This window comes from Chenopodium album, chromosome 27 (assembly GCF_948465745.1).
Source record: "Chenopodium album chromosome 27, dcCheAlbu1.1, whole genome shotgun sequence".
NCBI lineage: Eukaryota > Viridiplantae > Streptophyta > Magnoliopsida > Caryophyllales > Amaranthaceae > Chenopodium > Chenopodium album.
This window is the reverse complement of record NC_137860.1, coordinates 34517295-34530176: the sequence shown is the minus strand read 5'-3', so window position 1 is coordinate 34530176 and position 12882 is coordinate 34517295.

Sequence of the window (12882 nt, the reverse complement as noted above, 5' to 3'; positions counted from 1 at the left end):
CTTCATCATTTTATGCATAACTTTTGATTTAGATTACTACACAAGTCCACATTCATTTCTTCAATTTTGGTAAGACTTGTTAAAGTTTCTCTTTATTGTTCAAAGAATCAAAGTATGTTTAGATTGAGGTCCACTTGTAGGCGTTATAGAGCATAGTAGGTTAAAAATCTACTACTTATAGGATTTGGGCATGACAAATTGACAATATAATATCATGATAAGAATTTACTATGATAACTTTACAAACAAATTAATTAAGACTAGAGTACTTAAAACTTATCCACTCTTTGGCTCTTTGCACCTTATGATCATCCATGATTAAAAAAAATATAATGCGTTTAACATTTCACAAAATCTAGTACCTATGTCTTGTTAATCGATCATAATATTAATATTAATAATATGTCAACAATAATTCAATCTCATGTACTTTTGTATTGGATATTAATCTCAAAACTTGAATCAACTAAGGCCCTGTTCTCTTACGTTGGAACTCAATTCAGTTCAGTTCAGTTCAGCTCAGCTCAGTTCAGCTCAGCTTCTAATTTCCTTCTCTTATAAAATATTCATTTCAGTTCAGCTCAGTTCAGTTCAGTCAATGAGAACAGGCCCTAAATTGATCTATATCCAAAGTATTTTCGTACGTACATCATTTAAACAATAAGTACTTCCTCTGTTTTTTTTTAGTCGACACCAATCTATTATCACGCTTGCCAACGCATGTTTTTAACGCTTGATAACTTCAATTATCAACATTATAAAATTATGAAAAGTGGATATTAATAAAATATACATATAAACGATTCAAACAAAATCTCACATGAATATGTTTTATCGTATCTATAAACCACAAAAGCGAGTCAAAGCGTGTTGTGTGAATAGTGTAAAAGTCAAACGATGTCAACTAAAAAACGGAGGAAGTATAAGATTATGTTATAAGGTAGTTAAGATTTGGAGGAAAAAATAATTTTATCCTTTCCTTAGGGCTATCTATCCAAAAGGGTGTTGAAAATGCAGTGATGAATAATGCATGGAGGTAAGAAAGACATGGTATGTAGGGACTGGATAGGGAGCAGTACAGTAGTAGAAGAGGACATAAAACTCTCCAATTCCTAGGTACCAACCAACCTCTCTTACTCTCAAACCAGCTCATTCTGAGCTTTTCTGTTGCTTTTTTTGGACCGCCGACCTTTTATTGTTATTTTTCTACTACTACTTCTAGCAATAAGATCGAGCTTTATGAGTTGACCTCTCAATTGATTTTAGCTTCCACGATTTTGGCTTAGTTTGACAAATGTCGCTATGATGTAGATATTAACTATTAGGGATAAGATTAATAATTTTTACATATTAAATGTAAAAATAGACACTCGTTACAAAAATATAGCATTCGATAAATTAATTGTCGACTAGTTAGAGATGTGAGAAATAGATTTAATTTTTTCTAAAAATGTGAAATACGAAGTATATCAATTACTATTTTCATCCTCAAAATTAATAATAATCTTAACTTTTGTATATCAATACAATACAAGTAAAAGACTAATAGGAAATGGAGATGGAGAAAATTAAGTATGACCACTTTTGATAGCTAGTCAAACGGACACTTAAGCCTCCAGCATTTACATTCACGTGAGCTCGACATTGCCCCAAAAATGTGTTATCATGCATGCATTTCGTAGCTACCACATTGGCTGCTTAAACAATTTTGCGGTGTTAGAACTTAGAAGTGTTACCCTAATAGGCCCTGTTCAATTCCGTCTTTTGAGTTGTTCTGCTCTACTGAAATCTACTCTGCTCTGCCCAAAGCTCAAAAGAATAGGGCCTAAGTTTAAAATTCAATATATTGTTATGTTTATCTTTTCAAAAAAATTCACAAATAGTGCAATTTTTTGGTTTTACAAAAAACTTTATTATCATTTTGTTTTCATCATGTAGCTATATTTTTAAAATGGAGAAAGCATTATAGATTGGAGTATAATAATTTATGTTCTCGTATCACATGAAAGACATTGCAACACCCCTTGTTGCACATTATCATTCAATTAAAAGGCGGTACTATAGAATAATCGGATTGCCTTAAATAGTTATGCCATCTTTGTAAATGCTATATATATACGTAGGTCTTCCCATTTAATCGGCTTAAACTAAACTAGGAATTTACATAAATCTCTTTATCACCTAATTGATTGTCCCCTCCCTTTTGTAGGTTTTATTTTATTAACATATGCATGCACATGGAATTTATAGATATGATAATACTATTTTTTGCTAGGAAGTTATAGACAGTTGAGAATGAGTTGTAAATCTCTGATTTAAATAGGAAAAAGGTTTAATTTGAAACATATGATTAAGGTTGAGTATGGGACTTTATTTTAAGTATTTTTTAACTACTTCAACATTGGTTTGTACCTAAAAAACGACCAAAAAACAAATTAATGAATTGTATTACTTTGTATTTATTAGTATGAATAATAACATGCGCGCTTTAAATATTCTTTTTAAAATTAAACGGATCTTTTGAGCAAAATTACAACACTATCACTTGTATCGTGACATATTAGGCTTAAGATAATTAGAGTAAATCGACTCAACTTTCTGATATGTGGAAGTCCTTGGTCATGTAAAAAAATTGGGAGAGTATATATGTACAATTTTGTCAATTTACATTATCGACCTTGGTCTTTTGAGCTATTAATTAGGGCTCATAAAGCCGGATGGGTCCTAAGGTTTAATTAATTGTGTCTTTAGTTGACTAGTGATGAAATTGATTGGTGATTAATTAGGGCATGTTCTCTTACTGTTGAAATTCAGTTCAGTTCAGTTCAGCTCAGTTTAGTTCAGTTTAGTTCAGTTCAGCTCCTAATTTCCTTCTCTTATAAAATATTCATTTCAGTTCAATTCATTTCAGCTCAGCTCAGTTCAATTCAGCTCAGCTCAGTTCAGTTCAACTGAGTTCAGTCAATGAGAACAAGCCCTTAATCCATATGTATTTAACCAATTAATTTGTTTTTCAATGAATCTATAGTTTCTAAAATAGTTCGAATGACTTGAGAAATAACAATCAGATTGTGACCTTTGCTCATTTACTTGCTTGACTTGCAATACAACCTGCAATATTTGACGAGTTAGGGTCATAGTCAGTGTTGAATATTATGCATGAGTTAATCTCTTCAGGTTTTTATCGTGCCTAGAGTGGACTAAGACCTTGGACCAAACCTACAAATTAAAGAGCCGACTTCTAAGAAAACCCAATTAATTTGTTTTTTTTTAATATTTTTTGGGCTTTCAATTGTATAAAATGTACTGCCCAAAATTTTATATTAAAATTTCAAAAGATTGAGATGCTTAAAAACTTATACAAGTATAAAATGTCCAACAACGTACTTATATTCAACTTGATTACTGTGTGTTTTCTATTATTTTAGTTGGATTTTTGTCATACAAATGACCCTTATTTTTAAATCCAAATATGTAGCCTTTGATTCATAAAATGTTACTACTAATCACTGATTCAATAATAAGTAATAACGTATTGTAAACCATCTTTGTTGAATTCAATAATGCTTCACAATCGAATTTATTTTACTTTTATGTACTCTGAGTTATTTAGTTGAATCTAATTTTGTATGGTAGCTTACAATAATTATTGAATCAAATTTACGTCACATTTGAAACAAATTATATTCTACTTTACATAAATCCAATTCGAAGTTTTAACATCTTGTTTTAATAATAGTACTCGTAATTTTCATAAGCCAGGAGTTCTTCCATCCTATCTTAAAAGTATGTTCCATTGAATATTCCTAATACATCAATTGATTGACATATATGCAGTTTCATAATTAACACAATAATCATCTTCAGCCGACCAAATATTAAACTCCCGTTTCAAATATAGAGTACTACAAAGCATATACTAGAAATGAGGATTATTTATTTGTTAATTAATACAAAAAGTTAGTGCAAATTTAAACCATTCAACTAAAGGTACGTTGCAGACTTGTAGTGGATGATAAATTAGCTTAGTTAGTTAAAGTTCTGAAGGGTAATAATCAAAACTTAATAGCAAATCTCGTCTACACTATTGTGTGATAAATCAATAATTCCTCTCGAGTAAAATGTGTGTGGAGACAAGACTCTTATACCTAACATAAAGCTGAGCAGTGAGCACGAATGGCAAAGAGCATCTCTGAAACTTGTGTTGGATTCATTCAATCTATCCCTACTTAATCGTCTCCATCAACAAGGGTACGAGTACTACATTTGGATTTTGGAGGAAAATATCAAAATAATGCATTTCTTGCAGATTTTCAGCTCTTTTATTTATCTGAGTGATTGGGACATTTTTATAGTTTCTTTTTTTATTACTTCGTATTATTATATAATCAATACATGTACATATAAAAAAAAAAAAAAAAGGGTTCCAAATGTGAACCATAGTTTCGTTATCTTTTTGGTTAGGCACTCTGCTATTATTTGTCCAATTGTCCTTATTTGAGGATTGGTGTTCGATTTCTCATAGGGATGGACATACTCTAGTGTTGCGTTGTATTATTTGAAGGCGCGGGGATGGAGGTGATGGATGTTCTAGTTAATTAGGGGATAAAATAAAAGGTTTGTACGTACATGAATGAGAAATTTTCATTAATTAAGTAAAAAAGGAAGAATTACAAACGAAAATTAAATCGATAAATTATTTTCCATGATAGTGTCACTGTTTTACAGTATAGATTGACTAGAACGTACGAAGAACTTGTAATAAAGAAATCTCGATTGAATGCCTGCTATGTGATTGAGTTGAGGCGTTGAGCTACAAATTGTTGAATATGTACTATTATGAATACTTTTTTGCATGGATAATAATTAGTTATACATCCTTATCTATAATTGAGTACATTTATTATTGATTGACAATTAGAGTTAACACAAATATGTGATCTACATAAAATTGAAGCTAATTACAAAACTGATGATTATCAATGATAACTTCAAGTAGTACGTCATTCTTTGCAACCGCAATCCAATGTATAGTACAAAAAATTATTATTCAATTCGTTGAAAAGTATTAACGTTTTAAGATTAATTGATATTATTGTTTTTCCAAAATTAAATGGGACAACTAGGTGAATTTCTAATAATATACAAAAGTATAGAAGTTTAATACTTAGCTTTTTGTTGCTAATTTGCGGGTTGTATCCAAAACCTAAATGGCTAAATGTAAACACCATTGCTAATAATTTACTTTTGTATGATGATATTCTTCTCATCATAAATTTTTTTTGTTTTGATTTAAAGTGAATTCTAAGTTCTTTTAAAAATCAATTATATGAATGAGACTTGCATTTTTATGAAATAGCTAGATGATGTAAAAATGTATACTAGCTCCATAGAAAATCTATAATAAATCGTATTATACGGAGTACATAGCGCGAAATGATCAAAACCAAAACCTTTACTAAGTATAATTTTTAAAAACAAAAACTCGTTAGTAGTTCTAGAACATTAGAATCTAATCCTATATATTAATAAAGGCATCTAGAAGTTTAATTGAATATCAATTTTCTAAGCATGAATTGTAAGAATGATATACTTAATAATAATTCATAAGAAACAAGAAGAAAAAAGAGCTAATTAGATGAGATAAGCACTTTAACAATGCAATTTATAATCTAATTAATTCAAATCATTCAGGAGTTTCCTGACTTTTTCATCTCCTGAAAGATCAAAAAAATCACATAATACACCTTCCCCAGTACATGCAAACAAAGCAATATAACTCACCTCAAACTTTGCAAAAAATAAACAAATAAAAAATTAGTTTAAGATTATATACGAAGTATATATGATTAGTCTTCAAAACCAAACAATTAATATTTTGACCAAAGAGCAAATATGCACATAAAACACCTTCCCCAGATCATGCAAACAAAGTATCGATTATATTCTTGGTATCTCACTTTATAGAAAGTAACCATATTGTCCATATATACCATTATTTAACAATTAGATGATTGTATGATAATCATATTATACATTTATACGGGAGTACCACACAAAATCAAAGAAATGATATTTTGACCAAAGTTGAATAATATTAGGTGACATACCAATTAATATACAATAATTTGCATTATCGAAATAAAAAGTTTATCGACTTTATATCACATAATTAAAGTGTACTCTCTCTGTCTTAATAAGATATTCTCGTGAAGTTTATTGTGAGATTGAGGTTCTTTGGTTTAATGCGACAATATTTGTTAAACGGATGGAGTACGTAAGTTGAATTAGGGCCCTCCTAGTCTTCTGCTAGTAGTTATAGTATAGGTTTTGAAAATTCAGAGGGCTGATTGGAGAAAGCATATTGCATATATGCATGAATCTGGTTTAATAATTAAGAGTTATATGACGTTTGTTACATAATTTTAGGGTCCCATTTGGAATATGACTCGAGATCCTCTTGTTGGAAACCATTGATTTATTCTTGTTTCTATTTTTGGTTCAATTATTTCATATTGCATTGCAAGAGTTCACCAAGGTTTTAAAGATCTTATTTAAGCAACTATATATATTTCGTATAGTTTAATTAAATCTTTGCACATACCCCCCTTCCCGATCCTTTCCTCCATCTTGTAGAGACTCGATCATGGATTCTAGATAAGAATAATAAAAATTTACCTATACACATAATTTTGAAAAGTATGTAGCTAACTAGCTAGTATGAGTAATATATACAAGTACTTGTATTTGATTTGATTAAGATCGAGTAGGATATGTGATTTGGATATATGATATAGGCGTATAGTCGATGCCAGTCCATTTAATTAGAAGCCCCGCCCTAAAAGTAAATAAATAACCCTACACTGCTTCTCAATTCTTAACAGTGTATCTATTAAATTAGATAATTAGTGCTATGTAGTTTAAAACTAAAAGAGAATCTTGAGTTGATAACGTTAATATTAAAGAGATACTAGGCCACACTACCTTAATAATAATCTCTATATATATCCAAATCAATCTTCTTTGGTGGGATCAATTATAGTAATTGACAATTGAAATCTGCAGTTAACCAACCTGTGGCATGGAAATTATCAAAGATAATCTTAATTAACTTAGACAATTTTTATGTGTCATTAAATAAGATTGATGTACCTAGTCTTTTTCTAACAGTGCATTTAAGTCACCATGTCATCCGTAATGTAGTGGTGGGGGAGCTTTGTTAACCATCCCTTCCTTTTTTTTTTTTTTTTTTTTTTTTTTTTTTTTTTTTTTTTTTTTGTCTTTGTAATACAGTAATAAGATTTTGGTGTACTGTTTAATTATCAGAAGTCAAACCCTGAAAATACTAGTTTCCCCTTTTCAAGATATGGAGTATGTACCCCCCCCCCCCAAAAAAAAAAAAAAAAAAAAACTGCAATATGTGTAGATGTGAAATATAATGCACAAATTTAAATTTAATGAATCTCGTTCTGAATCTTCTGATTACCTGAATTTGAATTGGACACGAATGAAATCTTAATTGATAAATAAGTATGAATATTAGTTTTTTAATTATTAATTAAGCTGATTCAATTCGTTTGAAGATATAATTTTTTAGAGCTTAAATGAAAGTTTGAACTAACCCTAATCTACACCGACCAAATTAGATTTTGAACATGGTTTGATTATGTTTGAGTTGATAACTTGACTCTTTACACCTCCTCAAGCTTGCCATAAGATTATTTTACTTTTAAAAATTAGATGAGATTAAGATAAAAAGACAATATATGTATCACTCGTTCAAATTTGTGACATATAATAAGACGTATAGTCATCCACATTAGCAATAATTCTTCCTCCTATTAAGGAATTAATTAAGCAAAATTAGTGGAAATAGAAAGAGTGGTGATGAAAGCATGCATAATATATACGTAAGTTGCATGTAATGAACGAGTTGCTTTCAGAATATATTTTATGCGAATAAAATGTTTAATAATTTTCCTCACAATGCAACAAATTACAAGTAAATGAGCCTCTCAATTTTAAGTGACGTATACCAAGCACTAGCTTAGAAAAGTGCACGATGGCTTATCACAACTTTTATAAAAGCCAATATTGGCTCATCGTTAACATAATTCGACCATTTATATAATTTAAAATAATTTATAGTGAAATTATTGGCATTGCAAATCTTATACCAACTTTAGTAACGAACGTAAAAAACCCTCATAATGCAATTACAAGGGATTCAAATGGGAGCACAACATAATCCACAATAATCTCATTGCATTATATGTTAAAATTAAATAATTACTTAATTTACAAACGGATTATTCCCTTTTAAGATTATTTGTCACATTGCTATATATAGTACTATGGAGCACATATAAACTAATGTGACCAAATTTTCATCTACATTTACTATATTTGGGATGACTTTATATCCAGATAAAGGGAGAATAGATCGTCAAAATTACAAGTACGAGTATATATCTACATGTCAAGGTTATTTTACACTATTTGATAATTTCTCCACAAGTAATAATAAGGACCCCTCCTCATGTCCTTTATTTTGTATCATATATACTTGAAATTACAGAGTAATAAAATTAGTAATGGACCCTGCAATTACTTTTTTTTATTTTTTTGTTGTTATTTTCTATCCCAACCTCAAGTTTTCAAAAATAATTTCATCTATATATCTATCTAGCATGTACAATATTAATATTTTTTAAATTTCCATTTAATAAACAAGGTGCCTAAGACTATGAAATTATTATATGGAGTATAACCAGATAATCCCTCAATCTAAATATAAATTACTCTACTAGATCATTCTACTAGGGCAAATCATAAGGGTAAAATTTTTTATTTACTTTATCATTAACAATAAAAATCTTTATTATCATAAAAAGGTTAATTGTATATAGTATATATTTTCTCCTTCTTCACTGTTACAACTCAGCATTACTTAGGATCTAGAAAAAAGGCGTGATGAAAGGTTTGACCAATATCATAATATATTCCACTATTTAGTACAAATCCAAAATTAGATGTTAATTGCCTTTTAGACTAGACAAGATAAGATATGTTTTAACTTTAACAATCCCTTTTGCATGCACCCGGTGTACAGTATTTTTATTGTACATCGAACATTTTGCGAAAAGTGACCCTTTTTTTGTACAAAAGTAACCCTTTTTCTTCTACAAAAGTGCTCCATATTTTCACAAAAGTGACCCTTTTTTCACAAAAATGATTTTGTTTTTTCACAAAAGTGACCCTTTTTTTCACAAAAGTAACCCTTTTTCTTCATAAAATTGACCTTTTTTTACAAAAGTAATTAAACTATATATGCAAAACAGAGTATCAAAATTAACGAAACAAACACAAAAATTAACAATAGTCATGAAAAAACTATACAATCACTCAAACAAATCAAAAGTCACCGTCGGAACCACCGTTAGCGACGTCGATCGCGTTGAAACCATTGTTGATTCTACCATTTCCGACCATCTCACTGAGCAAAGCGACGAAAAATTTACAAAAAAAGTACAAACACTAACCTAGAGCAGAAACATCAACATCATCAATTATCACCAGAAACTAGAGGAGAGAGGAAAAACAAAAGAAGATGAGAAGTAGAGGAGAGAGAAAAACAAAAGAAGATGAGAACAAGAGGAGAGAGAAAAAACAGAGAAAAAGAAGATTGAAGAAGAAAGATCAAAAAAAGAATCTGTTGAATAAAGAGGAGAGAGAAAATAAGATTTCATTTTTTCCTTGCCAAAATTGGGCCACCAAACTCATGCTTCCTTTTGATTTTCATTAAAATAGTGAACACCCGGTTTAATGAAAAGTTTGTGTAACTTTAATTTGCCTTTTATCAACATAGATTAGTAGTTAAGTTAGTTAGATTAACCATCATTGCTATTGTCACCCATCAAATCTTATTTTATCAAGAAATCAATTAGGAGTCCTAGTCATTACCTCCCTAGCTTTTCACTTAAATAACGATCTGCCCTTGCTTCTTTGGCAAATCAATCTGATGTGCCATTTGATAGTGCAATTTTTCTCTAACACCAAGATAATCGAGAGTAAATGTTAGTAGCTTATCGTTATAATTTTGAATCACATGTACGGATCACTAATTAGACAATCATTTTTAATTTTATGCTTCGTTTCCGTTAGCATTTTACATGAACATATCTTCTCATATATTGGCACGCATGTGGTGCACACGCCAACATATTAACCAACATTATTTTTGTAATATTCCGATAGTATTTAACATGAACATATCTTTTCATGTATTGGCATGTGGTGCACACGCCAACATATTAACGAACATTATTTGTGTAATATCCAAAACTATATACTCCGTATTTGATAATTGTTAAAATCCATTATTACATAAACATGCATGTCATGATTAAACTTAGATAAGAAAGTTAATAACTAAAAAACATGCGTTAATTGCTCTGACAAATCAATAATCAGTAAGCAATAAAGAGCCCCTTAATTTGCTCCAATAGCAATACATATTTAAACAATGATGCCATCTCATTTTCAATTTCTAATCTCGCCCTTTCTTTATCATGGCAATCCAGACAAAAAGGACGCACCAAACTTGGCCAATAATAATCTTTTATATTAATATCATTTTTGCAATTACAATTTTACATTGGACAGTTAAAGGGACCCTCTATTTGTGATAAATCTAACGGTCAACCCAACTGAAAGTTACAATACAAAGCATGAGTTATCAATAATCATCACAATAACTTTTGTCTTAGTAGTTAATGTGACTAATTCTAAACCACTCTATTTAATTTCAAAACAAAATAAAACCCTTTGCAAAGAATAAGGATCAAAATAAAATGCTAGGGGTTTCCTAGAGGCTTAGCCGACCTCTATCAATTAAGTTTTAGGATCCACCTACAAATAACTCCGCTGATCTTTATTTTCCATATCCTCAATTACAGTCAAATAAGTTTTACATCAAGAATAATATAAGGCAGGACGTCTTAATCTTACCATGCCACTACTCCCTTTCAAGATCCTTGATTTTAGAAGTAAGTGAAAACAATCAATTAATTAAGCCACTAAATAATTATCATCAAGTTTAAATTGTTATGATGATTGTATATCTAATAATGTAAGGGCCTGTTCTCTTACGTTGAAATTCAGTTCAGTTCAGTTCAGTTCAGCTGAGTTCAGTTCAGTTCAGTTCAGTTCAGCTGAGTTCAGTTCAGCTGAGTTCAGTTCAGTTCAGCTCAGTTCAATTCAGTTCAGTTCAGCTGAGTTCAGCTGAGTTCAGTTCAGTTCAGTTCAGTTCAGTTCAGCTAAGTTCAGTCAATGAGAACAGGCCCTAATTAGCTAGACTAATAATAAAGTCCTAAACCTATACTCCTATAGGTATAGGGTATAAGGTAATAAGTAGCTAATTAATTAATTAGAGGGACAATGAAGCATGTGGGTTGTTTTTTGCCTTGGACTTTAGGGTAGTAGACAGATAATTGCCACTCGTGCAATTTCCTTCATCACATCAAAATCTCATCTGGGAAAGGGAAATGGACTTATTACTCAATGATTGGGATAATAAGGATAAAAATCATTAATATCTTAGACCTACATAGTTAACTACATCTACATGCATTTACTAACCATTTGAACATACTTGTAACATCTTTAGCATATCTTATCCTTGAGATACAAAGGACATTCACAATTTCATGTGAACTTGGATTCTTTTTATCAGCCATCAACAACAAGTCAAGTACATCGAAAACTATATCAAGAATCGACGTAGCCATTATTATTGACGATGGATCACTCGTGTGCAAGTAGTGGCCAGTGTAGTTCAAGTCGACATTAGGCTACTTTATTAGACTTTTTATTTATCATCGCTACTTTTAAAAATATAATGTGAAAATTAAGTAGATATATAGATAGAAGACCTCACCTTCGCATAAAAATATTTATCAACTATAACTTGTTAATAGTTTACTTCATTTATAATAGTTTGCTTTTCAACCCTTAACTTGTTAACCTCATAATAAAAAAAGAGATACAGTATTTATATTCATATATGCAAAAAGAGAGACGACCTAGATAAGTTCGTCTAAATAACATCGCATGATATTAATGTAATGAATTGTGAGGTCGTACGGTAATAGCAAAAATTTATTGTCATTGGCTTGATGTGTCTTTTTCCACTTAAGAGTGGTAATTAGTACCTAATCATTCAATTATTAATCAAAGGTGATTGTCAACCGTACTAGGCATGCAATGAGACATCAATTCTCTGAAATAGTAGTACAAAATAATGGTCCAAACAAGACAAATTAATGAACATAATTCGTTTTCTATTCATGTGGTTCCTTATTTTCCTAGTTACCCCTACCATGCATCTCCTTATCAACACCTTTCGCTACTATGATATCTTAGCTATTTAGTTGCTCGAATCAACTTTCTTCCCTAAATTGAGTTACTACTCCGTATACAATACTAGAACAAAAGTTAGTATCTAATCCATATATAGTACTAGAATTAATAAATCAGATAAAAAAATTAACAAAATATCACAATTAGCATTTAATAATTCTAATTATTAATTGACAACAAATAAAAATGTAGGCACATTATTCAACTCATTGATGAACACAAGGAATCCAAACAAGGTGTCACTCAATGACTCAAACAATGGATTTTTGAATGCTCATAGTAGTAATTTGATTTTACACCCTACTGTAGATCATACAATGATACGGGTATTTTTATTTTTTATTTTTTTTTTACTTTTACGTTTATATAATGTCGTAAATAAACATATTAAATGTTACGGAGTACACAACAAAAAACATCATACATTAACATGCACCTAAAATACAGTCTCATCCGTGCATA